The sequence below is a fragment of the Acipenser ruthenus genome, chromosome 50 (assembly GCF_902713425.1).
Source record: "Acipenser ruthenus chromosome 50, fAciRut3.2 maternal haplotype, whole genome shotgun sequence".
Taxonomy (NCBI): Eukaryota; Metazoa; Chordata; class Actinopteri; order Acipenseriformes; family Acipenseridae; genus Acipenser; species Acipenser ruthenus.
Window position 1 is genome coordinate 170,319 of NC_081238.1, and position 27,197 is coordinate 197,515.

At 44.9% G+C, this 27,197-nt stretch overlaps 1 protein-coding gene across 5 annotated transcripts in view; it reads left to right on the top strand.

Moving 5' to 3' along the window:
• Positions 1-27,197, top strand: part of LOC117404581 (lysine-specific demethylase 6B) — a 78,265-nt gene that overhangs the window by 22,883 nt on the left and 28,185 nt on the right. For 3 of the 5 annotated variants that reach the window (XM_059015509.1, XM_059015505.1, XM_059015507.1), the window contains 2 exons: positions 10,885-10,952; positions 20,374-20,501. The gene's annotated coding sequence lies outside the window, so the exon portion shown is untranslated. The remainder of the gene's footprint in view (positions 1-10,884; positions 10,953-20,373; positions 20,502-27,197) is intronic. The other 2 variants (XM_059015506.1, XM_059015508.1) reach the window with 1 other exon arrangement.

The window sequence follows — 27,197 nt, forward strand, 5'->3', positions numbered from 1 at the left end:
TTGATATTCGGTATCTGTATGTATTTTAAACGGAGTATTTGCAGAGGTCGTGCATTCAGTGCATCTGGGTTAGAGTAAGGGGATAGCGAAACAAAAGCTGTCTGTACTCCAGACTCCAGCAATGCTGTGTCTACACTGTGCAGAGTGACAGGCGACACCGCAGGGCTGCAGACAGTGTGTGTGTGTGTGCCGGCTTATATCTCTCTTTATAAAATAGTTTTACTTTTTTTTAAATATATATATATATATATATATATATATAATAATCAGGTTTGCCAAGTATTTTATCATTTAAAAAGTACACCCCCCCCCCTACCCCCCCCCCCCCCCCCCCACACAACTTTTTGCACTATCTCGCTAACTTATCGGTGTTGTGTTTTGCTCAGTAGCGGAACGGTATGAAAAATACTATCGGGTGACGAAATCGATGTAAAAAAAAAAAAAAAAAGAGGCAACTGACGAGAATGCAAAAGTGTGTGTGTTTTTTTTTTTTTGGTCAGTGTGAGAGGTTCAGGGGAGGAGAGAGAAAGAGAGAGAGAGAGAGAGAGAGAGAGAGATCCGATACAAGTTGAACTGGCTCCGTCACTCGGCAGCTGTTCTGTGTTGTTTTAATCCTCTGAAGTTGACAGGCAGGCAGGCAGACTGGTTGTGTCCCGCTTTCACCCGGTGTTTTTCGCTACAAACAGAAATTAAAAAAAAAAAAAAAAAAGTCTTGAAAGCGAAACTGCAGACGCTGTTTCTGTGCGCTGTCTAGCGCGGTTTCTTTTTAAATTTAAATTCTGCCCGAAATATATTTTACTCTAAAATAGAACTGATCTGTTGCTCTCTGTGTCGCTTTGTTGACCCTAAACCCTGCTTGCAGATCACAACCTCGGTATTATTATTACATTTCTTAGCAGACCGCCCTTATCCAGGGCGACTTACAATTATTACTATCACATTATTTTTACATATAATTACCCACTTTATACAGCTGGGTTTTTACTGGAACAATCTAGGTAAAGTACCTTGCTCAAGGGTACAACAGCAGTGTCCCCGACCAGGGATTGAACCCTCGACCCTCTGGTCAGGAGTCCAGAGCCCTAACCACTACTCCACACTGGTATTAGGAACACCTGGGCAGTGGAGGTGGTTCGTAAGACTGAAACAACCGTACAGCTCAGAAAATGAGTTTGCAATGGTTTGAACTGAACGTGTGCACCTGCTGTCTCTATTAGTAGTAAGTGTAAATGAAGCAGAAACGAGTTCATTAAGGAAGTGTATTTTTAGCCTGCAGTGAATTACAAGCAAATAAAAAACATCGAGGGGTTCTGTGACGTCATAAACTAGGAGAGAGCCCGTGCAAAACCCCCGTATGTATTTGCTTGTGATTTAGCACACTTATTTAATTTTTTTTTTTTTTTTTTAATATTACATACATTTGACACTATTGCAGTTTGCAGCTCCGGCCAAAAGTTTTGCATCACCTAGAATTTTAGGATTGAGACACAGCATTTAAAACAAAGGCAAACAAAACTATATGAACATCATTTTTTTTATTTAACATCATGTAATGAAAGAAACTACAAAATGCATTTCATTTTCGCGTGCAGTGTTTAGTGTTCGATTTTGAAATGTCACATTTTTCAGTTTTTGGTTAGTTGTTCGTTCATGGGAAACTACAAAGCGACGTGCGATTCAGTATGTTAACGGAACATTATCCAGCAGGTTTCGACTTTATGAAGCAGAATGAGTTCATTCTATAGGGTGATGCAAAACTTTTGGCCAGAGCTATCTATCTATCTAACTAACTATCTGTCTATCTACCTCTGTCTGTCTGTCTCTCTCTCTGTCTATCTATCTGTCTGTCTCTGTCGGTCTATCTATCTCTGTCCGTCTGTCTGTCCGCCTGCCTGTCTGTCTGTCTGTCTGTCTGTCTGTCTATCTGTCTATCTATCTCTGCCTGTCTCTCTCTCTGTCTGTATCTATCTACCTGTCTCTCTCTGTCTGTATCTATCTACCTGTCTCTCTCTCTGTCTGTATCTATCTACCTGTCTCTCTCTGTCTCTATCTATCTATCTATCTCTATCTATCTATCTCTGCCTGCCTGCCTCTCTGTCTGTATCTATCTACCTGTCCTCTCTCTGTCTGTATCTATCTACCTGTCTCTCTCTCTGTCTGTATCTATCTACCTGTCTCTCTCTCTGTCTGTATCTATCTACCTGTCTCTCTCTCTGTCTGTATCTAGCTACCTGTCTCTCTCTCTGTCTGTATCTATCTACCTGTCTCTCTCTGCTGTCTGTATCTATCTACCTGTCTCTCTCTCTGTCTGTATCTATCTACCTGTCTCTCTCTCTGTCTGTATCTATCTACCTGTCTCTCTCTGTCTGTATCTATCTACCTGTCTCTCTCTCTGTCTGTATCTATCTACCTGTCTCTCTCTCTGTCTGTATCTATCTACCTGTCTCTCTCTCTGTCTGTATCTATCTACCTGTCTCTCTCTCTGTCTGTATCTATCTACCTGTCTCTCTCTCTGTCTGTATCTATCTACCTGTCTCTCTCTCTGTCTGTATCTATCTACCTGTCTCTCTCTCTGTCTGTATCTATCTACCTGTCTCTCTCTCTGTCTGTATCTATCTACCTGTCTCTCTCTCTGTCTGTATCTATCTACCTGTCTCTCTCTCTGTCTGTATCTATCTACCTGTCTCTCTCTCTGTCTGTATCTATCTACCTGTCTCTCTCTCTGTCTGTATCTATCTACCTGTCTCTCTCTCTGTCTGTATCTATCTACCTGTCTCTCTCTCTGTCTGTATCTATCTACCTGTCTCTCTCTCTGTCTGTATCTATCTACCTGTCTCTCTCTCTGTCTGTATCTATCTACCTGTCTCTCTCTCTGTCTGTATCTATCTACCTGTCTCTCTCTGTCTCTATCTATCTATCTATCTCTGCCTGCCTGCCTCTCTGTCTGTATCTATCTACCTGTCTCTCTCTCTGTCTGTATCTATCTACCTGTCTCTCTCTCTGTCTGTATCTATCTACCTGTCTCTCTCTCTGTCTGTATCTATCTACCTGTCTCTCTCTCTGTCTGTATCTATCTACCTGTCTCTCTCTCTGTCTGTATCTATCTACCTGTCTCTCTCTCTGTCTGTATCTATCTACCTGTCTCTCTCTCTGTCTGTATCTATCTACCTGTCTCTCTCTCTGTCTGTATCTATCTACCTGTCTCTCTCTCTGTCTGTATCTATCTACCTGTCTCTCTCTGTCTGTATCTATCTACCTGTCTCTCTCTCTGTCTGTATCTATCTACCTGTCTCTCTCTCTGTCTGTATCTATCTACCTGTCTCTCTCTCTGTCTGTATCTATCTACCTGTCTCTCTCTCTGTCTGTATCTATCTACCTGTCTCTCTCTCTGTCTGTATCTATCTACCTGTCTCTCTCTCTGTCTGTATCTATCTACCTGTCTCTCTCTCTGTCTGTATCTATCTACCTGTCTCTCTCTCTGTCTGTATCTATCTACCTGTCTCTCTCTCTGTCTGTATCTATCTACCTGTCTCTCTCTCTGTCTGTATCTATCTACCTGTCTCTCTCTCTGTCTGTATCTATCTACCTGTCTCTCTCTCTGTCTGTATCTATCTACCTGTCTCTCTCTGTCTCTATCTATCTATCTATCTCTGCCTGCCTGCCTCTCTGTCTGTATCTATCTACCTGTCTCTCTCTCTGTCTGTATCTATCTACCTGTCTCTCTCTCTGTCTGTATCTATCTACCTGTCTCTCTCTCTGTCTGTATCTATCTACCTGTCTCTCTCTCTGTCTGTATCTATCTACCTGTCTCTCTCTCTGTCTGTATCTATCTACCTGTCTCTCTCTCTGTCTGTATCTATCTACCTGTCTCTCTCTCTGTCTGTATCTATCTACCTGTCTCTCTCTCTGTCTGTATCTATCTACCTGTCTCTCTCTCTGTCTGTATCTATCTACCTGTCTCTCTCTCTGTCTGTATCTATCTACCTGTCTCTCTCTCTGTCTGTATCTATCTACCTGTCTCTCTCTCTGTCTGTATCTATCTACCTGTCTCTCTCTCTGTCTGTATCTATCTACCTGTCTCTCTCTCTGTCTGTATCTATCTACCTGTCTCTCTCTCTGTCTGTATCTATCTACCTGTCTCTCTGTCTGTCTGTATCTATCTACCTGTCTCTCTCTCTGTCTGTATCTATCTACCTGTCTCTCTCTCTGTCTCTATCTATCTACCTGTCTCTCTCTCTGTCTGTATCTATCTACCTGTCTCTCTCTCTGTCTGTATCTATCTACCTGTCTCTCTCTCTGTCTGTATCTATCTACCTGTCTCTCTCTCTGTCTGTATCTATCTACCTGTCTCTCTCTCTGTCTGTATCTATCTACCTGTCTCTCTCTCTGTCTGTATCTATCTACCTGTCTCTCTCTCTGTCTGTATCTATCTACCTGTCTCTCTCTCTGTCTGTATCTATCTACCTGTCTCTCTCTCTGTCTGTATCTATCTACCTGTCTCTCTCTCTGTCTGTATCTATCTACCTGTCTCTCTCTCTGTCTGTATCTATCTACCTGTCTCTCTCTGTCTCTATCTATCTATCTATCTCTGCCTGCCTGCCTCTCTGTCTGTATCTATCTACCTGTCTCTCTCTCTGTCTGTATCTATCTACCTGTCTCTCTCTCTGTCTGTATCTATCTACCTGTCTCTCTCTCTGTCTGTATCTATCTACCTGTCTCTCTCTCTGTCTGTATCTATCTACCTGTCTCTCTCTCTGTCTGTATCTATCTACCTGTCTCTCTCTCTGTCTCTATCTATCTACCTGTCTCTCTCTCTGTCTGTATCTATCTACCTGTCTCTCTCTCTGTCTGTATCTATCTACCTGTCTCTCTCTCTGTCTGTATCTATCTACCTGTCTCTCTCTCTGTCTGTATCTATCTACCTGTCTCTCTCTCTGTCTGTATCTATCTACCTGTCTCTCTCTCTGTCTGTATCTATCTACCTGTCTCTCTCTCTGTCTGTATCTATCTACCTGTCTCTCTCTCTGTCTGTATCTATCTACCTGTCTCTCTCTCTGTCTGTATCTATCTACCTGTCTCTCTCTGTCTCTATCTATCTATCTATCTCTGCCTGCCTGCCTCTCTGTCTGTATCTATCTACCTGTCTCTCTCTCTGTCTGTATCTATCTACCTGTCTCTCTCTCTGTCTGTATCTATCTACCTGTCTCTCTCTCTGTCTCTATCTATCTACCTGTCTCTCTCTCTGTCTGTATCTATCTACCTGTCTCTCTCTCTGTCTGTATCTATCTACCTGTCTCTCTCTCTGTCTGTATCTATCTACCTGTCTCTCTCTCTGTCTGTATCTATCTACCTGTCTCTCTCTCTGTCTGTATCTATCTACCTGTCTCTCTCTCTGTCTGTATCTATCTACCTGTCTCTCTCTCTGTCTGTATCTATCTACCTGTCTCTCTCTCTGTCTGTATCTATCTACCTGTCTCTCTCTCTGTCTGTATCTATCTACCTGTCTCTCTCGGTCTGTATCTATCTACCTGTCTCTCTCTCTGTCTCTATCTATCTACCTGTCTCTCTCTGTCTGTATCTATCTATCTATCTCTGCCTGCCTGCCTCTCTGTCTCTATCTATCTACCTGTCTCTCTCTGTCTGTATCTATCTACCTGTCTCTCTCTGTCTCCATCTATCTCTATCTATCTATCTCTGCCTGCCTGCCTCTCTGTCTGTCTGTATCTATCTACCTGTCTCTCTCTCTGTCTGTATCTATCTACCTGTCTCTCTCTCTGTCTGTATCTATCTACCTGTCTCTCTCTGTCTGTATCTATCTACCTGTCTCTCTCTGTCTCCATCTATCTCTATCTATCTATCTCTGCCTGCCTGCCTCTCTGTCTCTATCTATCTACCTGTCTCTCTCTGTCTGTATCTATCTACCTGTCTCTCTCTGTCTCCATCTATCTCTATCTATCTATCTCTGCCTGCCTGCCTCTCTGTCTGTCTGTATCTATCTACCTGTCTCTCTCTGTCTGTATCTATCTACCTGTCTCTCTCTGTCTCTCTATCTACCTGTCTCTCTCTGTCTCTCTATCTATCTATCTATCTGTCTATCTATATCTATCTATCTATCTATCTATTTTATATATATATATATATACACACACACACACACACACACACCCCATATATTGACCCCAAAGCATGCAAAGGAATCTCAACACAAAGTAGAAGTTGCTAAATGGAGAAAAAAGCAGAGAGAGTGACTGTGTTGACATTGTGTGTTTGTGGATATCTCCCGTTCCTCGTTGTCTGTGACCCGCTAGCCCACCTCGGCTCAGCGCACGGCTGTCAGGCCTGCGAGGCCTGGTGGGCGGGCTTCCTTCATCTCTTAAAGGGATTCTCTCTCTTAAAGGGGCCGCGCCGTTTCTCTCTCGCACAGCTGGGGTGTAAACTCCAGCCTCACTTGGCTGGTGATGAAAAGAAATCTTATTACTATTATTTTTTTTTGTCTTTTGAAAGCAGAAAGGAGCCGGCTAGATTTACAAAACGTTTACAGCTGCTGCCAAAAAGTGAAACCAGTTGAATCATGTTTAACATATTGAATTACGCACCGCTTTGTGTAGTTTTCCCATATACTTAACAAAAAAAACTTGACCTTTTTGAAATCTAAAGTGAAATGCTACTGTACTACTATTATGGCTTCCGGTGTAGACTTTTTTTTTTGCGATTTCATTTTGTTTCTTTGATTGCACAATGTTAAATAAAAGATCTAAATAATGTCCATATAGCTTTTTCTCCATCTGAATTCTAAAATTCTAGCTAATGCAAAACTCTTTTTGTCCGTACTGTATGTTGCACAAACTCCCCGCGACTCACCAGCTGGCTCCCTGTCTTTATGCCTCAAACAGCATTTTCTGCACAAGCATAACCAGTTTAGCCTGCTGAACTCGTGCACACCCCTGCCTTGTTCCTACCTTGACTTGCTTCGGTATGGTTCCACAACAAGGCAGTGAGATCCATGCGAAACTGTTGGCAGGGATGAGACCCCATTGAAAACAATTGCCGTTCATCTTTTAAACCGTGCTTTGTTTTTTGCCATGAATACAAATTTTAAAAGGGTTGGAGATGTACCATCTCTTAATAACAAGTCCTTTTTGAAAGCGCAGAGAGAGAGAGAGAGAGAGAGGGAGGGAGGGAGGGAGGGAGGGAGGGCGGTGAATGCAAAGTGGCCTTTCTGAATCGATTGGGACGCGCCTGGTCTAGGCAGATCAGTTACATGCTGTGTAGAGGTCAGTGCAGATTCAGAGAAAAATGATACTGACTTAATATTGGAGCACCAGGTTACCCAGAACCACTCAGAACTACTGCACTCGGAATAATTTTTTTAATTGTACAGTGTTATTGCAGTTTTACTATGCTTTCCCCCTTGGTTATACGATGCATTTACCATAGTTTACAATGGTTTTCTGTGTTTTTTTTAAAAAGACGTTATATGCTTTTTCAATCCTTCTTTGCTTTACAATGCTTCCCTATGCTTTACCAGACCTCTCTGTGCTTTACAATGCTTCCCTATGCTTTACCAGACCTCTCTGTGCTTTACAATGCTTCCCTATGCTTTACCATACCTCTCTGTGCTTTACAATGCTTTCCTATGCTTTACCAGACCTCTCTGTGCTTTACAGTGCTTCCCTATGCTTTACCAGACCTCTCTGTGATTTACAATGCTGGTATTTCATTGTAATTCTAATGCTCAGTAAATATAACGTAAGCAGGTGATTCTCAGAGGCTGCAGTGCGCAGCTGTGTCGATGCTGGGCTGACCTTTGATGTGTCAATTCATTCCCGTACCACAGGGCCAGCAGTTGACCCCTCAGATTACATCTCTTAATAAGCACATCACACCAGCCAGAGCGGTCGCAGCGTTAACCGTGATGATCACAATAACATTCCCAAGTTCATACGTCGTCTCTTACTGTACCCACTTCAGACACTAATTATTTTCTGACATTTGAAAACAGCTTGTGTGAAACTATAGCAGCAGGTCTGCGCTCCGTCCCTCTCGGAACACTCCCATTAGCCCTGGCTCCTCCCCCTCCCTCTCAGAACACTCCCATTAGCCCTGGCTCCTCCCCCTCCCTCTCTGAACACTCCCATTAGCCCTGGCTCCTCCCTCTCTGGACTCTCCCATTAGCTCTGGCTCCTCCCCCTCCCTCTCAGAACACTCCCATTAGCCCTGGCTCCTCCCCCTCCCTCTCTGAACTCTCCCATTAGCCCTGGCTCCTCCCCCTCCCTCTCTGAACTCTCCCATTATCCCTGTGCTTGATTCTGGCCCCTCCCCCTTCCAGCCAGTCACCGGGGCCCAGCTGTTGAGGGATTACGTTACACGCATTGGACCGTGGCCAGCCCCTACCCCTTTAACTGCACATTAAAGGAGACTCCGTACGGCTCTTTAAATTGACACAGGCAAACGAGGACAGAGACAGAGAGAGGGGGAGGGGGAGGGGGGCTGGCTCTCTCGCAGTTACAGCTGCTTCGCTCTTAAATGCGTGCGACAGATAGACAGACAGGCAATGCAAGCCGTGTTGAAACCCGCCCTTAAGAGCGATGGTCCGTATTATACTAAGGGGAGCATTTAGAAAGACAGAGAGTCAGTCTGCTGTTTGTATTTAGAAAGACTAAAACCGACATAAGCAGGCAATGCATAGAGAAATCCGTAGCTCACTGTGGTAAAGCAGGGGCACGGCACAAGCATTGCCAAGACTGGGCAAACGTTTGCATATCAGTTTCACCCATTCAAATGTTTAGTACGCGCTTCATCAGCCCAGAGTGTGTCTAGGTAACAAGCTCAGGTGTGTCTGATTAAACTGGCAGTAAAACCAGGAGTGGATCAGACTGCTGTGCATTTCCATTGCTGTAACATGCTTGGAAGCCGTGTGTACCGTAAGTGGTTTTGCAAACATCAGGGAATGTAATCAAATGCATTTTGACCTTTTCACAGCTGAATACCTACAGATAAGGTCCCCCCCCACCCACAAAATGAAAACCTCCTACACACCTATAGGCTCTGGGACATTCAAACAGGACGTGTGTGGGTCGGGACGTGCGACTGCAGGCAGTATCTGATTCAGATCATCACGAGATCTGGTCTGAGTAGCGCTGCACTTTTCAATATTGACAGAATCGGAATTGACATTGAAGGTCATCAGTTAAGGAGCATTCAGACAACCATTGTATATATTTATATATAAACTGCCTGGTGATGTCTCCCCCTCCGATTGGGTTTGGCACGGCCCTGGTGGGCGGGCATGTTCTCCTGGTATATCCCGGGGCCCTTGATGACTCTGGGAGGCTGAACCAATAGTTTACTGAAGCATCAAATCTGCCCGAAAATGCTGAACCTTTAGTTAAAAGAAGTTCTCAGTTTCTGTCCCTTATTTTCAGGGTATTTTGCACTTGCGCGTGCACTTCCTGGGTCGTTTCACCTCTGCAGTGTCCCTGGGGGGGGGGCGAGGCGTGTCAGTCAATAAAAGGCAGCAGCTGATTCGGCGAACGTGTGTTTGACAACTTCATGCAACGTTTTTTTTATTTTGTACCAAACCCTGTTTCAGTTCCGATTTTAAGGTTGTAGTGAATTGAGTTGGGAATGGATTGGAGTGAATGGGTTCAAATAACATTTAAGATAAGAAGTGTCTTTGAGCGGTGGTTTAGAAAAAGCGTGGAGAGAAAGAGAGAGGCTGCAGTTCCAGTGTACTTGCAGATATCAGGCTGGTGTGATCGCATGGCTGTGTGTCTCTGTTATACAGATGTGAGCTGTGGTGAGATGTTATGAGCCGTGATATTTGTGGTTGCATTGTTGCTTACTCAAGTCGAATCGCCCACGGTTTGACATTTACTATTAACTTATCAGACTGGCTTCTTATAGCTCGGCATGGGTACAGACAGACAGAGACAGACAGAGGCAGACAGACACAGACAGAGACAGACAGACAGAAGCATTACAATGGCAATGCAGACAGACAGACAGACAGACAGACAGACAGACAGACAGACAGGGGCACTACAATGGCAATGCAGACAGACAGACTTACCAGCTTTATTAAAAGCAAGATGTTGCATAGCACTTGGATCCATTCCTGGTTTCACTGGGAGTTTAATAATCAGACACACCTGAGCTTGTTACCTAGACACACTGTGTGGCTGATCAAGCTGGTAGTAAAACCTGGAATGGGTGACACTGCTGTGCAACAGGAGTCTTATTCCCCTCGCTGTAATAAGAACGTTTGCCAGCAAGCAGAGGCAGAGTGGAAGGGGGGGGGGGGGGGCGGAGAGAGACCTTTGTACTTTGTTATTCACGATATCAGATACAGGAATCCGCTGTCCTGCCTCTTATCAGCGGGGCTGTGCGAGTTCACACAGCCCCAGTTTGTCATTCCCTTGGGGTGTGAGCGGGGAGGGTGACAAAGTTAGAGAGGCGTGAGAACAGCAGGGCAGTAATCCCTGGCAATGAGTTTCCTGCAGCATATTTTCTGTGCTTCACCGTACATTGCTTGGGTCCGAACTGCAGCTCTTCCCCCGGGATAGTTCACCATTCACAGGGATGGAAACAAGGCTCCTATTGAACAGCACTTTGATCTATTCCTGCTTTTGCTAGGAGTTTAATCAGACCCACCAGAGCTTGTTACCTGTGCACACTGTGGCCAATCAAGCTGGTAGTAAAACCTGGTGAAACTGCTATGCAACAGGAGTATCGTTTCCATCCCCCCCCCCCCCCCCCCCCAGTTCAGATCCCAGATACTTTTTCCATAATGGCCCCCCCCCCCCCCCCCCCCGACAGTCTGTGGCAGTTTTTAGTTCACAAAGTCCTCAGTATTGATCGTGTTTTCTGACGGTTCTGTTTCAGAGAGTGGACCGGGCTGGCCGGGATAGTAATGCTGTGAATCAGACTCGTCTCGTCTCTCTGACTGACAGGTGAGAACCACTCTTATCCCTTTAAGCCTTACCCTTTTTAATTCTCTCCTGTTTTTTTTATGTATTTGTTTTGCAAGGAGATCAAAATCCTGGTAATGTTACAAAGTGAGTTGCAAAACCCACTGTATTGAATTACTCGCTTATTTTGGTCTAGTTTTTGTATAGTTAACAAACGTTTTTACCTCCTTTCAAAAAATAAATAAAATAAAGACCTGAGTAAATACTTTAAACACTTATGAAAATATTCTAGTTTCAGTAACGCTGATGAAGGCACTAGAGCCCAAACGCTGGTCTGCTTGACTCAATCTCTACTAGTTGTACACTCAGTAAGGCTTATGAAGGCACTAGTCAAAGCCACACACACACACACACACACACACACAGACACACCGTTGCCTAATCTGTGCTCTGCCTGCCAGCTGTAAGCTGGTATCAGTGTGTGGGTTGGCGCTACCTCTCTCTCTCTGTGTCTCTCTGTCTCTCTCTCTCTCTCTCTGCCCCTCCTGTGTGTGTGTGTGTGCGTGTGCGAGCGTCACACTGGCAGTAAGAGTTCACAGCCAGTCAGTGTGACTCAGGCCTCGTTTTACACACTCACTCACGCTCGCACGCACCCACACCCTCGCATGCTCCGACACAAACGTTTGTGTCTCTGCCTCTCTGAACAGACAAGAGAATGGTCTGACTCAACGCTTGGGCGCGCAGATTCAATAGGAGCGCTCAATTCCGTCTACAGTGTGTCGCTTTTTGCGTTTTTACAAACTGGCTTTCTTGGCAAGGTCCAGACTGCTCTTGCCAAAGCAATTCAAGTCACGCTGACGAGACCCTGATAAAAACACGCTTTCATTGTAAGACGCGGTGCTTCTGAATTGTCGCAACTTCCTTTTTTTTCGTGTCAGAGCCGTTGTCCTCATTTGTCCACAGGCTGCGTTGTAATTTCATGGGGCATTTGTAACTGCCATCTGAGAAGTTACTCTAATTGTGTTAAATGTCCTTTTATTTGATCTCTCTCTCCCTCCTTTCCTCTGTCTTCCCCCATCTCTCTCTCTCTCCCTCTTGTCTCTCTCTGTATCGTGTGTGTGTGTGTCGAGGGCTTGTTGGAACAGCTTCAGTTAGTGACTCAGGTTTTTTTGTGAGTGTGAGAAGCAGTTCCTGTTCTTATCTAAATGTTATTTTAACCCATTCACTCCAATCCATTCCCAAATTACCTCCAATGACAAAGCAGGCAGACAGACAGACAGACAGACAGACAGACAGGGGCACTACAATGGCAATGCAGACAGACAGTGGCAATGCAGACAGACAGACGGGGCACTACAATGGCAATGCAGACAGACAGACAGGCAGACAGTGGCACTACAATGGCAATGCAGACAGACAGTGGCAATGCAGACAGACAGACAGGGGCACTACAATGGCAATGCAGACAGACAGACAGTGGCAATGCAGACAGACAGACAGACAGGGGCACTACAGTGGCAATGCAGACAGACAGACAGGCAGACAGTGGCACTACAATGGCAATGCAGACAGACAGTGGCAATGCAGACAGACAGACAGGGGCACTACAATGGCAATGCAGACAGACAGACAGTGGCAATGCAGACAGGCAGGCAGGCAGACAGACAGACAGGGGCACTACAGTGGCGATGGTTCTGTATTACACTAAGGTGCAATGGTAGCACAATGGGATGGTAGAATGGTACTACAGGTGCGATAGTCATTTTTTAGATAATATCTAATACACTGCTTATCCATTGCAGTACAGTACTGTGTTACCATATAGAGTATCTCCCTCCCTCTCTCTGTCTCTCCCTCTCCCTCTCTCTCCCCTCTCTCCCTCTCTCGCTCTGTGGAGAAGTCAAGCTGTGATATGACCAGCAGGCTGTTATCAGACCTCGGTGACGTGTGTGTGTGTGTGTGTGTGTGTGTGTGTAGACTCGTGTTTACAAGCACAGTTGTTATAATTATACTCTCCTGCAAAGTGGCATTTTAGAGCACGTAATTGCACGGGGCAGCAAATTACACACACGCGGTCTCAGGCACAGGTAGCGCCCGAGCGCACAGAAACACGGAAAAACACGCGTGCTGGGAGCGTGTTAGAGATCCGAACAACATGCATGAATCGACAGGCTGGTAGAAACACTCAAGGAATCAGAGCGGAACGCACAGTAGCTTCCAGTGGGCAGGTGTAGCAGTGTGGGAATATCAGAGGCATTTTGTGGAGTGTTTTATGGGTTATAATGTGTAGTGTTGGCGTTTAGCTTTGCATGCATGTAGTTCTGCTTAATTGACCCTGATAAGTTTACTGTGGTATTTTTGCAGTCCCCCCCCCATGCTTTTCCTGTGGTTATACTCTGCATTTACCATAGTTTGACATTTTAATAATTTGCTTTACCAGACCTCTCTGTGCTTTACAATGCTTCCCTATGCTTTACCAGACCTCTCTGTGCTTTACAATGCTTCCCTATGCTTTACCAGACCTCTCTGTGCTTTACAATGCTTCCCTATGCTTTACCAGACCTCTCTGTGCTTTACAATGCTTCCCTATGCTTTACCACACCTCTCTGTGCTTTACAGTGCTTCCCTATGCTTTACCACACCTCTCTGTGCTTTACAATGCTTCCCTATGCTTTACCACACCTCTCTGTGCTTTACAATGCTTCCCTATGCTTTACCACACCTCTCTGTGCTTTACAATGCTTCCCTATGCTTTTACATTGTTGTCACTGTGCTGTATTACACTTTGCAATGCTTTTATTATGAGAAGCTCTTCAGAGACCTCAAGGAGGCAGTGAATGTGTCTCATGCCCCTGGCAGGAGGGAGCAGGGGGGATGTGAGTACTGACTGGGGTCTGGCAGCCCCCTCACATCTGCTGCACAGTCACACGGTGATGTGTCATTAGAACAGAACACTGTGATCCTCTCTCCCCTCACTCCCCTCCCTCTCCCTCCTCTCCCATCACTGTGTCACAGCATCAATGAGAATTTCACTGCTGTGGCGTGATTCAGAGAGAGGTGCTGTGGCTAGACACTGACACAGAGACACACACACTGATGCTGACCCACACAGAGACACACAGACACTGTACAGACACTGACACACAGAGACACTGACACAGAGACACACACATGGACGCTGACCCACACAGACACAGACACACACACAGACACTGTACAGACACTGACACAGAGACACTGACACAGAGACACACACGGACGCTGACCCACACAGAGACACACACACAGACACTGACACAGAGACACAGACACTGGCCCACACAGAGACACTGACACAGACACTGACACACAGACACTGACACACACAGAGACACACAGACACTGTACAGACACTGACACACAGAGACACTGACACAGAGACGCACACACTGACGCTGACTCACAGAGACACACACACGGACACACAGACAATGTACAGACACTGATCCACACAGACACTGCACAGACACTGACACACACACACACTACCCAAACAGAGACACTGACACACACACTGAAGCACACAGACACTACTCCAAGACACACACACACACACATGCATGCACGCATACAGACAGACACTGACACACACGCACGCTGTTTAGGCCACATTTGATTCATTTGAGTTTTATATTCACTCTTTCATGCATTTTCATTGAGGTGTCATTTAATATAATCAGCATCACTAATACTAATCAAAAGCCTCAAAGCTAAATAAACAAAACAAAACAAAAACCCCTCTGCAGTGCCTTGGTCCTGCACCTGGCTGCTCTGCGCTGGTAATAAATCTTTCCTAAGTAATGCCCTCCGGGTGCTGAAAGCTGGCTGCGTGGAGCTGTTATCGGAGCAGGGCTGTTTGTACAGGAGTCCCGCACACCCACCATGCATGAACACATCATCATCCCTCCCGGGTTCAAACACAGGGCAGCGTGCCGGGCTCAGCCACACAAAGCCTGGGGGTGCATCTCCCTGGAGATGGGGATATAGGGGTCTCACACACACAGAGACAGACAGAGACAGAAACAGAGAGTGAGAGAGACAGACACACACACAGAGACAGACACAGAGAGTGAGAGAGACACACACACCCAGAGACAGACGCGCACACACACAGAGCGAGAGAGACACACACAGAGCGAGAGAGACACACACAGAGCGAGAGAGACACACACAGACAGACAGATGCAGAGACACACACACACACACACACAGAGCGAGAGATATACACACACACACAGAGGCGCACACACACACATGGAGCGAAGGAGACACACACACACAGACAGATGCAGACACACACACACAGCGAGAGATACACACACACACAGAGACAGACAGACACAGAGCGAGAGACACACACAGAGACAGACAGACAGAGAGACACAGACACAGGCGCACGTGCACACACACAGAGACACACGTAGAGACATGCACGCACACAGACACAGATACACATAGACAAACACGCAGACACACACACAGACACACACATGTTTGCATTGCTATATTTGTGGGGACTTCGCTTGACTCTCACTATTTTTTTACTAGGGTGAAAGTTGAGAACAAACTAAATATTGTGACACTTTTGTTATTTTTTTTTTAAAGACATATTTATATATAAAGACATATTTAGTTCTTAAAAATGTGTTTTACAAAGTGGGGACGTCCCCACAGCGTCGTTTTTTCAGGAGCTACTGTCTTTGTGGGGACATTGTGTCAAATTGTGTGCACACTGATACCAATACCTGCCCACACACACACACACACACACACACACACACACACACACACTCTCTCTCAGTTTCCATTTATGCTCTACAGTCCTACTCTCTGCTAAATTTGAATTACTGACCCATAAAAACACAACAGGAGAACATAATACCAGTTTCAACAACAGAACGAAAGCCATGTGAACTCGAGTGAAGCTGGCCTGGGATGTGAGGCTGTCTGTCCTTTGCAAGCCCCAGCCTCCTCAGGAGAACAGACTCCTCTCCCCCTCCTCTCTCTTTCCCATACCTCCTCCGTTGAAGCGTTCCCGACGGTTTCGATAGGAATTTCCTCTGCGGGTCTGGGCTTCTCTGGAATGCCACTCGGGTGGCTGATCTCACGGCGGAGTTAACCCCTCATGCGCTGACTGGCAAAGCTGCCCATTCCACACCTTTTTCAATGGTCTAGAGAGAGACGGGTCTGGTTAGCACTGCTCCGCACGCCCCCTAGGGGAATTTATTAGCATGACTGCATCGCTTAGAAAAGCCGCATTGTAGCTGCCCCATGCGTGTGCCACCATTGCCCCTCATTATAACACAAAACCATTATTCCATTGTCATTGTAGTGCCACTGTCTGTCTGGATTTCCATTGAAGATCATTTAAGGTATAGCTAGCATACTGTGGTCCCATTCTACCAATGGCATCCCATTGCAGCTGCCCTATACTTGTGTTAGCATTGCCCTTCAGTATAATACAGAACCATTATTGCATTGCCATTGAAGATCATTGAGGGTATAGTTAGCACACTGTGGTCCCATTCTACCAATGGCATCCCATTGCAGCTGCCCTATACTTGTGTTAGCATCGCCCCTCAGTATAATACAGAACCATTATTGCATTGCCATTGAAGATAATTTAGGATGTAGTTGGCACACTGTGGTCCCATTCTACCAGCCTCAACCCACAGTAACTGTCCTATTCCCATCCTCCCATTGCCCCTCAGTATAGAACCATTACCATTGTAGTGTCTCTGTCTGCACAGACCAGCAAAGAGCTTAACAAATCCAGCTCTCGGCTGCCTAAATCCTTATCTCGCCATCTGTCCCCACCCCACTTCCCCTGTCTCTCCGCTAATTAGAATCACTCGGCAGTTTTTAGGAGATTGCTAAACACAGACGCTGCTTAACGCGACCACAAGATTTAGGAGGTTTCCCTATAACCCCCCCGCCCCCCACACACACAGACGGGCCCGCGCGGATGTTAGGCAGGGCTGTGGTGTTGGGACAGCGTCGTGTGTGGCACCGAGGGGCCCCCAGTATAATTGGGGCAGCCACAGTCCCCTGACTCTGCCTGCTAATTGCTCTCTGATGTGTTTTGTACAAGGGAGGTCTGTGCTGCATACCACCCTGTAGAGACACACACACACACACACACATACACACACACACACATATACACACACACACATATACACACACATACACACACACACGGTACAGTAAAGCACAGTGACAGCATTTTAAAGCACAGGGAGGTGTGGTAAAGCATAGGGCAGCATTGTAAAGCACAGAGAGGTCTGGTAAAGCATAGGGAAGCATTGTAAAGCACAGAGAGGTGTGGTAAAGCATAGGGAAGCATTGTAAAGCACAGAGAGGTCTGGTAAAGCATAGGGAAGCATTGTAAAGCACAGAGAGGTGTGGTAAAGTATATTTAAAAAAAAAAAAAAAAAAAACTGGGTAAACTGTGGTGAATGCATAGTATAGCTGTGTGAAAATCATTGGAAACCTGCAGAATACCGTGCAGATCTGCTGGGGTACGCTATTGTAATGGCAGTGTCACACAAGCAGGCATCAAGCTACAGACCCATTCGTCTCCGTGGATCATTTAAACCAGCAGCCAACACTTTAAACATGGGAGAGAATACAAACAAACATTCAGAGACTTGCTTGGGGTCAGCCCCCCTCTCCCCCTGCCCCTGACCATTAATGGGACATTATACAGTTTGTGGGCACACTTTGTTACACCAATCGAGGGGGGGGAAGAGTAAGGAGACTCGTCTGCACTGAATGACCGTTTTCTACCAGCTTATCATTAGAATTATTTCCCTCCCTAGTCCTCCTTTACCGCGGTAAACTTGTTTGTAAAGGTAGGCCAGCCCAGAAAACACACACAAGCTCACGGAAGCAGACTCCCGTCTCACAGCCACATTTTCATCAATGGGATGGAATTGACCTAAGGTGCTGCAGCGTGATTGGCTGTGAGTGCGGAGGGGGGGTGGGGGGGTGCCTGGAACCCTCAGGAAGATTCCAACAGCAGCAGTCGATATCACATTCCGCTGGTATCCACGGCGACCAGACTGCTGTGAAATCCCAAACGCACAGGCTGTGCATTGTTCCGGGGTCTGATAGCGATCTCGCATGCAGACAGCGGGGTTCTGTAAGATAAAACAATTGTAATAGTAAAGCACAGTGTAGGGAAGACAGCTGACCTGTGTAACCAATCACGGGGGAGAGAAGCCATTGCAGAACGGGATTGTGGGTATTCCAAAACGGAAACGTTAGCGATTTTGGGTCGAAACTAGAGTGTTTTTTTTTTTTTTTTTTTGCGATGTCATTTTGTAGTTTTCTTTGATTTTACATGATGGATGTCAAATGCAGGATGCAAAGCTTGTGGCCATAGCTGTGCACGTATGAGGGTGCAAACCAACTGGACTGTCAACCACGGTGTGGTCTTGTGTAGCAGAGTGTTTGGGCAGGGAATGGAAGGCTTTAGCAAACGGGAGCCGCGCAAGATTTATTTTACCTGATTTTTGGTGTCGACTGGGACTTTGTAAGAGTTAATAATACGCGTCTGACGGGCAATGAGGGGGGAGGGGGGGTGGGGGGGGAGTTTAGTGCTGTAAAACTAGGGAGAGAAACACGACAGTAAAATCATAGAGCTACAGTATGGTAAGGTAATGGTTAACCAGTGTGAGAAACACAAAGGCGTTGTATAACCAGGGGGACAGTGTGAAATGACGTTGCCAAGCGAGGTAAATAGCAGCTATCTGATAGCTGCTGTGTTGCTGCTGCTGTTTCATGTATTATGCCCTTTCTGTCTTGTAAAGCGTTTTGTGATGGTGGTTCACTATGAAAGGCGCTATATACAATAAAGATTGATTGATAAACATGCAGGAGTGCGTTATAACTCCAGTATTGGTATTGAAAGACAGGGAGGGCTTCCTAAATATGACCTTATACAGCTAGTAATACACGGCTACTTGCCTGTTTGTCCATTGCTGGCCGTTGCATGCGTGTTTAGGGAAAAGCGTTGATTCAAGACCAAACATGGATATTGATAGCAGAGCAAAAATGCAAAACAGCTACACGGTATATTGTAGTAGGCTCTAAATATATATTTAAATATCATAGTTTAGTTTTCCAGTCCTACTTGTTAGCAAGGATATTGCTGCTCTAGAAAGAGTGCAAAGAAGAGCAACCAGAATTATCCCGGGTTTAAAAGGCATGTCGTATGCAGACAGGCTAAAAGAATTGAATCTATTCAGTCTTGAACAAAGAAGACTACGCGGCGATCTGATTCAAGCATTCAAAATCCTAAAAGGTGTTGACAATGTCAACCCAGGGGACTTTTTCGAACTGAAAAAAAGAAAAAAGGACCAGGGGTCACAAGTGGAGATTAGATAAAGGGGTATTCAGAACAGAAAATAGGAGGCACTTTTTTTACACAGAGAATTGTGAGGGTCTGGAACCAACTCCCCAGTAATGTTGTTGAAGCTGACACCCTGGGATCCTTCAAGAAGCTGCTCGATGAGATTCTGGGATCAATAAACTACTAACAACCAAACGAGCAAGACGGGCTGAACGGGGCCTCCTCTCATTTGTAAACTTTCTTATGTTCTTACTTTTTATTTTGGATAAACAAAATATTCTGCCTCAAGTATTGGAGGGTTAAATACACATTATCTTGGCTACAGTTGGTCCGAAACGCGCAGAGAAAGGATTTGGGGATCAGTATACACTTTTTTTGGTAAACGATTTTGATTTCTCGAGTTCCACCTTAAAAAAAAAAGCAGCGTGGTCAGGGAATTCCGTCTGAAGGGGGCGTGTCTTCAGCGCCTCTGAGCGAAGCATGAACCAACAGGGGCGGTGACTAGAGGCGTGATGTAATAACATTAGGAGACCGAACAGCGTGTCCTTTTAAAAAATTTAAAAAATTAAAAAAAAAAACCACACGGTGTGGATGATTCACCAAAAGAAGAAACAGGGTTTTCGTTTTACTACGCTCTAGAAGGCATGTCAGAAAGCACACTGAAGCACGCCGAGCTGTGAGCAGTTCTGCCAAACTGAGGAACATTTTAATTTGTGAATGAGAGAGAGAGAGAGAGAGAGCTGCGCCTAAACAGAAATATCCGAGTGCTGTCCGGGTTACAGCACACGAGGAGAAACTGTAATTGACCACGTTTGATTATTATTATTATTATTATTAATAATAATAATAAATAATAATAATATTATTTAATCAAATTCTAACAGGAAAAAACAACGATTTTCAACGTGTTTGGGGATTAAAAATAACCCAATAATTCCATTTATTCTTCATGATTCTATCTGCGGGGTACAGAAACTGTATTTATATACCGGGGTTTACTGTACTATACCGCCGCCGGACGGAGGAATAAAGTAATTCGAGATTTTATATATTTTTTTTAATTTACAGGAGTACCCTGTCGCTCCTCAATATCTGTTGCTAGTTTCACCCGAGCCCACAACCACGACTATTTTACGTGGAACTGATCTGGGAGAGCTGGGGCTGTGTTTTTGGAGAGACACGTTGACCATTTAAAGGTAAGACTCGCTTTTTCTTTGTTTTATGGTGTCGGGTCCTGGTTGTAGCCGCGGTCGTGGTTCATTGATGTGTGTTTAATAGGAAGTAGTTTACGCTCAGAATACCGTGGATGTTCACGCTTTCTCGTCCAGCTCGCCAGAAATAATACTTAACTGTTTCTTTTTTTTTTGGGGGGGGGGGGGGGGGGGGTCAGTGTATTTGTTTTTAAGATATTAGTTATATATGTGTGTGTGTGTGTTTTTATGTACATAAGTTTAAATGTGTTTTTTTAAAGTATTTCATGACGTTTTAGACAGAAACCCTTCTTAGTTCAGCTATGTTGAAAGAAAAAAAAATTATCAGGCGGCGCAGTTTAACGTGTGTTGTTTTTCGAATATATATATATATATATATATATATATATATATATATATATATATATATCTATCCTATGCATGTGTATTATTTGCTTCCTATTAGCCTTTGTAGTGTTAGACATGGTCTCGCGTGTGGCGTGGTATTGCATTTGTCCAGTGATACACCGGCGCGGAGTTTCTATGCAGGTGTTGCCCAGTTTGTGGTACAACTTTCCGCGCATGAAAGGAACACGCGTGTGTGTGGAGGGGGGAAGGGGGGGGGGGCGGGTGCAGACTTGGTAATTCGATACGGCTTCTTTGTTACCCGTGAAACCGCCGCGCAAGCAGGCTGGGCTCGCAGTGCAAACAGCTGCCGAGTCTCTCTGCAGTGCAGTTGGTGAATGGACGCGTTTGTTTGCTCGTATTGAAAAGGCAGTTTGCGTGTAGAGTTTTGTTCTGTATTACGAGCAGAGGGGAGAATTGGGGAAGTATTTTTTTTTTTCTTCTTCTTCTAAGAAATGTTTAGTATCGGCGACGGAAAGCCCCCAAAGTGTCTGGCCGGTAGAATCGGATATTCAGTGTGTGTTTAGAGGATGAGTGTTATAGCAACGGGGGGGGGGGGGGGGGGGAAGGGGGGGGCTGTAGGAGGATTTCTATTGAAGCGATCGGCGCTATTGTCAGGTGGAGTGTCGTAATTGATCGATTTTACAGGAATCGACACTTTTTTCTTTTTACAGCACACACATAATGAACTTTATAGCTGGTTCCATTTCCCTTTTGAAGTAATAAAAAACAACTAACTTGTAGACTCTGAATTTCGTATAGGATGTGATGGTATGTATAGATTTTTATGAAGCATGTGATTTTAGTGTGTGCGTCATATATATATTAAATATATATATTACACACGTAGTATATATATTTAAAGGAAAAAAAATATATATATATAATTTTTTTTTCTTTTCAATGTATTTTTGTTTACGACTATAAGTCGTCCTGGATAAGGGCGTCTTCTAAGAAATTATATATATATATATATATATATATATATATATATATATATATATATATATATATATATATAATGTATGTATGTATGTATGTATGTATGTATGTATATGTGTGTGTCTATGTGTTGTATCTCTCTCTCTCTATCTTTATATATAAATTTTACTTTTCCGATGACAAGTCCGTTTTGAAAAAGATGGAATAAAACCATTTGAGTTTGATGATGATGACTTATCAGTACTGTGTCAGTCTTGAATCGGGGAGCAACGAATCGCTAGCGCTGCCGAAAGTGGTGTTGTTTTTAGCGAAGTTCCTGTTCCTTCAGGGCGGAGCATTTACAACGAGGATAATTCCGTTTCACCACAAGGATGTTCCCGAAGCCGAAATGTGTTCACTTGGGAAGTGTTCCGATAAGTAAATATATATATATATATATATATATATATATATATATATATATATATATATATATATATATATATATATATATATAATTATAGGATCACGTGACTATTATCTTTTGCCAGTCAGACGCGTGTGGATTTTTCTTGACACTCCTTAACTATGGTCAGTTTCACTTCTTTCTTACTGTGGTTTTTACAAGCAAGAAAAAGAAAAAAAAAAATTTGCCTTTTACCCCATTTCTGATTTGCAACATTTTTGTAAAAGTAAGGAAATGTTACAAAACCAATGGTGTTTAAATCCCACAGCTCTCCTGTTAAACTGTCACCCACTGCCCCCCCGCCCCCCCCCCCCCCCCCCCCCATCCCTTTTTTTGCAGTTGAATTATTTTTGTTTTTCCAGTTTAACCGGTGTGGGAATGTCGTTCAATCCCGAGTAGTGCTGGGCTCTGGCATCTAACAGTATGAATCAATTCTATCCCGGGTTCGAATACTTCCTGAGGTCATGTTTGTGGTTTGGGGCGGATCATTATTAATTGTATGATAGCAGTTACACCGACTGGTTGATGCGGGGAGGGGAGCAGGTTTAACTTGTGAGCCACAGGGCTGGACTGGAGGGAGCCCCCTTTCTCTTAGGGGGGATGAGGGAGGGAGGGAGCAGTTCAGTCTCCGTGCCTCAAGCCTGCCCTGGACTGGAGGGAGCCCCCTTTCTCTTAGGGGGGTGAGGGAGCAGTTCAGTCTCCGTGCTTCAAGCCTGTCCTGGACTGGAGGGAGCCCCCTTTCTCTTAAGGGGGTGAGGAGGGGAGGGAGCAGTTCAGTCTCCGTGCCTCAAGCCTGCCCTGGACTGGAGGGAGCCCCCTTTCTCTCAGGGGAGTGAGGGAGGGAGCAGTTCAGTCTCTGTGCCTCAAGCCTGCCCTGGACTGGAGGGAGCCCCCTTTCTCTTAAGGGGGTGAGGGAGGGAGGGAGGGAGGGAGGGAGGGAGCAGTTCAGTCTCCGTGCTTCAAGCCTGCCCTGGACTGGAGGGAGCCCCCTTTCTCTTAGGGGGGTGAGGGAGCAGTTCAGTCTCCGTGCTTCAAGCCTGTCCTGGACTGGAGGGAGCCCCCTTTCTCTTAGGGGGGTGAGGGAGCAGTTCAGTCTCCGTGCCTCAAGCCCGCCCTGGTTTCTATTTAATTCTGGGATGTCTTGCCACACATCGAAAGCGTCTCTCTCTCGCTGTGTGTGAACACAGTTCAGTTTCCTCTTCCCAGACACTAGTTCTTCTTTTGTGAGTGTGAGGCAGCAGAGAGACACTGCCTTGTGTGTGCTGTCACCGCGGCGTTTCAGAAGAGCCCCGCTACTTTCACTCTGAATCACCCCAGAGTCACGTTTACTGAAATCACCTCTCCTCTGAGCTAGAAACTCTCACAGGTTTCAGAAATGACGCTGCTGTTGGACTGGAAACCGCCAAGAGTTCCCGGTCTCTTCTTCAAATCTCTCTTTAGAAGCAATTTTAGGAACGCATTCCCTGATTCTCAGCATTTCAACTTCTTGAAACAACGGTGAATTATAATGTGTATGTGTGTGTGTGTGTGTGTGTGTGTTGTCGGTATGTATAAACTCAGGGATGGAAATAACACTCCTCTCGCGTAGCATTTCCACCCACTCCAGGTTTTACGACCAGCTTTTGTCAGGTAAAGTGAGGCCAGTAGCACAGGCAGGTTGTGAGGGGCGATGGAGCAATTGGAATGACGCTGTCAGGAAAGGAGAAGCAGTGGCAGAACACTTCAGACTCCCTGTTTTTTGCATTATAGTGAATCGGTTTGTCATCCCCTGATAGTAAAACTGCACAAACAGATCATCAGATTGGCTGTCCTCAGAAATCAGGCGCTGAGAATCGCATGAGGGTCGCGGACTCGCTGTTCAGCCTGAAACGAGTGAAGAAGCAGCTGCCTGGGTTTGTGCAGCTCGCTGTCCCTGTGCCACCAGGCCTGGGTGAAGTAATAGGGTTGACTTTGTTTTGTTTTGTTTTTTTAAAAACACATCACATGATGACAAACAGAGAAAAAAAAAAATCCAGCAGTGTAGAAGCCGTTAGGGTTCATAGAAGTTATCGTTCTGAGTGGTGGTGTGACACAGTTTAAAGGGCTTGTATCACACTTCTTGAAATGACTCCTCAAACCCATTCCTGGCTGTGTGTCATTTTCGCCACAAAAGGAACAATGGAACGCTGTTACCTCCTGGTTTCCTTGAATCAGATCTTACTCTCAGTCTTTCCAAAGTTCAAGGCTTGTAAAACAACACCGAGCCAGTAGTTATATATATATATGATTTTTTTTTTTTTTTTTTGCTGTTTTACACCCATTGATCTTAACCCACGAGTGCTGGAAAAACAGACCCGGCCGTGTGAGATTTGGAGATTTCTCTGAATTCAGCTCGCAGGAGGGCTGAGAGAGGAAACTGAAACGACTGTGTGTCAGGGTAAAACGAGTTCTCATAACACTTGTTTTTTCTCTCTGATGTTTTGATTCATTCAACGCGGCTGCGATGCCAGTTAACCCGTGAAGTGCCAAATACATATTTCTTAAATAAAAAAAAAAAAAAAAAAAAGCAGAACAGGAGCTGTATTTGTCGTTTTGATACATTATTATTATTATTATTATTTATTTCTTAGCAGACGCCCTTATCCAGGGCGACTTACAATTGTTACAAGATATCACATTATTTTTACATACAATTACCCATTTATACAGTCAGGTTTTTACTGGAGCAATCTAGGTAAAGTACCTTGCTCAAGGGTACAGCAGCAGTGTTCCCTACCAGGGATTGAACCCACGACCCTCCGGTCAAGAGTCCAAAGCCCTAACCACTACTCCACACTGCTGCACGGGGTGGGGGGGAGGGAGGGATTTGGCTGCAAGCTGCGATTTTGAGGACAGTCCAGTCAGACGTGCTCCCTTAAGTCAGAGCCGTGAAATTTCGCGCCGCCTATGAAGATCAACGCATAGAATACGGAGCCGCTCTATCATCACTGCGAGGACGGGGAAAAAACGCCAAGAAATGGATCGTTTTTAGGCCTCAGTTTCTTATTTTATATCGAGGCGTCATAAAAGCGTCCGAAGGGGCTGCATCTGCAGAATGAACACATTTAGACGCGACTCGCAAGAGTAAGTTATCATAATGATATAGTTAGAGAGAGAATTGAAATAACAGGTCGACGATGCCAGTTAAAAATTCTCCAGAAAAATTACAAAGCAGCCTGTCTTCAGAAGAGTGCAGCGGTGCTTCATGGGTTAACTTGAATTGCTTTTGCAGAATTTAATAATCTTGCATGCCAGTAAAGCTGGATTGAAATGACTAACCTTGTAAAGGGGCAGCCAGCGTGGGGGATGATTGTATTACTTCAGTGTCTGGTTGTTTGAGGCACTCTGATTAGCACTAATCTTGAACTGCCTTACCTAACATTAGGTAATGCAAGATTAATGCTGTGCCATCCATAACTGGAGCTGCACAAACCGATTATTCAGTTATGCAGCAGTGTGGAGTAGTGGTTAGGGCTCTGGACTCTTGACCGGAGGGTCGTGGGTTCAATCCCAGGTGCGGGACACTGCTGCTGTACCCTTTAAGTTTGTCACTGAATTTATTAAGTTTCTTTTATTGTTGCTAAAATTGACGACACTGAGAAAGACTTCTAGTGGAAACGTTAGTCATTGAATTTACACTGAGAGAGACTTCTAGTGGAAACGTTTGTCATTGAATTTACACTGAGAGAGACTTCTAGTGGAAACGTTAGTCATTGAATTTACACTGAGAGAGACTTCTAGTGGAAACGTTTGTCATTGAATTTACACTGAAGATGCTGAGAGAGACTTCTAGTGGAAACGTTAGTCATTGAATTTACACTGAATACGCTGAGAGACTTCTAGTGGAAACGTTAGCCATTGAATTTACACTGAAGACGCTGAGAAAGACTTCTAGTGGAAAAGTTAGTTATTGAATTTACACTGAAGACGCTGAGAAAGACTTCTGGTGGAAACGTTAGCCATTGAATTCACACTGAGAAAGACTTCTAGTGGAAACGTTAGTCACCGAATGTATTGCGCTCCTTTCAGTATTTCACAATATTAATGATCTCTGAAACCACACTGTCGATTTCTAAACAAGTTTTGCTTCGTCATTGTTAGAGGAAGTAAAACAAAACACCAAACTGCCAAGCACTGGCGGGCCTGGTTTCTATGGCAACCTGTTTGGTCTGAGGACAGGGTTTGTTGTGCTGTTTTGTTGTTTCATTTATTTGTTCTTGTTTGTCGTCATTCTTCTTGGAAGCAGTAGGCAGTGTTTCTTGGTGTGACGTTGGGTATGTAGGTCAGTGCCTTCAAGTTTCAAATCGTTCATGCTGAGCGAGGCCCCTCCTGTTTTTTTTTTTTTTTTAATTTTTTATCAGAACGCTCCAGATTGGAATGGTGTGTGAGGCTGCCATGGCAACCAGTCGCCAGGGGAAACCAAGCTTGTAATGTTATTTTGGCACTGAAACAGACTCTTGCATGATTGTTACTGTTTTTCAAACTAATTTTTTTATTGTTGTCTGCAACAAGTCTGTCCACACTTCTAAAGCATGGTGAGGCAGACATACAGAGACACACACCCACACCCAGAGACACACACACCCACACCCAGAGACACCCACACCCAGAGACACACACACCCACACACACCCAGAGACACACACACCCAGAGACACCCACACCCAGAGACACACACACACCCACACCCAGAGACACCCAGAGACACCCAGACCCAGAGAGACACACACTCACCCACACCCAGAGACACAGCCACCCACACCCAGAGACACACTCACACACCCAGTCACACCTACACACATATATAGACGCACACACAGAGAAACACACACTCTGAAAAACAAAACTGAGATATTTTACAACCATCAGTAACTTGATCAGCCCTCTTCAAA